Below are 1,959 nucleotides of genomic sequence, written 5' to 3' on the forward strand. Positions count from 1 at the left end.
GTTTTTCTCCGGTACCGAACTCACGACCTTGCGCTTGCCAGGCAGGTGCTTTGCCGCTGAGCTAAATCCCCAGCCCCTTAAAAAAATTTTTTTTTATTTGAGACAAGGTCTCACTATGCAGTTCAGACCGACCTTGAACTCCCTCTGTAGCCTCGGCTGGGCTCAAACTCACCTCGATCCTTCTACCATGGCTGGGATTTCAGGCATGCATCACTGTGTCAGGCTAGACATTTTAATACTGATATCACAAATATAAAAATGTCCAAAAGAATTCACATTAGCATTGTTTTTAAAGGTAAAAAATAAGAAATAATCTAAATGACTAGTGATAAGGAATTAATTAAACTACAGCCTGGCCATTAAGTGAAATATGGTACAGTCATTATAAAGCATGAGAACTCTATGAATACTAACACAAAAAGTTTTTTATATATTGTCATCTAAAAAGAAGTTACAGGGCTGGGGATGTAGCTCAGCAATAATGTGCTTGCCTGGTATATGTGAGGTCATGGGTTTGATTCTCAGTACCTCAAAACAAAAGTAAAAACAAGTCATAGAATAGTATACAGAGTACAACCTCATTTTGGGGTTAAAATATACATACACCCATGTTAGACCATGTGAAAAAAGATCTGAATAAAGATGCATAACAATCTACTGACAAGGATCTTTAGAATTATGCAAAACTATGTGTATTTTACATTAAAGTACGTTACAAACAATAAAAAGCACAGATCTTAATGGTTTAGTTTGATGAGTATTGACAATTGTATAGATCTGTGTATCTAACCAGCCACAAGAAGATACAGGACATCTCTACTCTCCTGAAATTGTACTTTCAGGAACTGTAAGGACCTATAACTAACAGTTATACATTTCATTGTTATTTGAATATGGGTTACAAAATTACTTCTTTCACCAGAAAAGAAAACTGTATTTACTTTTGTTACATAATAAGCTAAAAAAAATTTAGGCCAGGTGTGGTGGTGTGTGCCTAAAACCCCAGCACTTGGAAGGCTGAGGCAGGAGGATTGCTGTAAGTTTGAGGCCAGCCTATGCTACACAGTGAGTTCAAGGCCAGTATGAACTACATAGTGACACCCTATCTCAAAAAAACAAAAAAAGTTTAAAAATAATACAGCTATACACACAAAAATCCTTATTTTTTGGTGGTACTGGAAATTGAACCCAGATCCTCTGCATTGAGCTACATTCCCAGCCTGTTTTTATTTTTGATTTCTGAAACAGGGTCTCAGTTGCCCAGGCTGGGTTTGAATCTGCAATCCTCTGGCCTCATGTTCCCAGAGTCTGGGATCACAGGTTTGCACTCCTGCATCTGGCTAACGGTGTAGGTTTTTAAAAGCTGGATCCTAAAAAACAGAACATTTCAAAAAATGTAAACAACAAAACTCCTTTCTCCTAAGTCTTAGGCCTCAACCTAACCCAAGTTCTCTATAAACAGATCGTTGTAATACTCAAGAATGTGTCAGAAAGCAAGCATATGAACATGAAACTCACCTCATTGGAAGACAATGGCTGAGTGAAGGGGGCATCAGAGGAAGTAGTAACCTCGCTCATCCGAAGCATCGACCGCACAATCTCGCTGCTTGTCTGGGGTTGAAAAGTAATAGGAATTCAGAATTCACCATGCTGTTTTCAGCTCTTGCCAATGGCTAATAGCCATGGCAACAAACTGAATGTCTTCATTTCCTGATGCTCACTGACAAACCAACTGAAGTACTACCTGGTCCATCCTGTTTGCAACTGCACTCACAATGGCTTGGTCACGGAAGTGTTGGTGGAATCTGTCAAGGTTGGCCTGCCAATAAATACCATCATCTGGGATGGGCTGAAAAAGAGAAAAATATCAGAGAGAAACATTTAAATATAGTACAAGGTTTTCTGGTGAGGAGCTTGGATTTAACTGTCTACCGTTTCTTTTCTTTTTTTTTTTTTTTT

At 38.5% G+C, this 1,959-nt stretch overlaps 1 protein-coding gene across 1 annotated transcript in view; it reads right to left on the reverse strand.

The window, feature by feature from the left end:
• Positions 1-1,959, reverse strand: part of Polr3c (polymerase (RNA) III (DNA directed) polypeptide C (62kD)) — a gene marked incomplete in the record, with an annotated part of 20,220 nt that overhangs the window by 11,807 nt on the left and 6,454 nt on the right.

This window comes from Chinchilla lanigera, unplaced genomic scaffold (assembly GCF_000276665.1).
Source record: "Chinchilla lanigera isolate Chin_1 unplaced genomic scaffold, ChiLan1.0 scaffold00167, whole genome shotgun sequence".
Taxonomy (NCBI): Eukaryota; Metazoa; Chordata; class Mammalia; order Rodentia; family Chinchillidae; genus Chinchilla; species Chinchilla lanigera.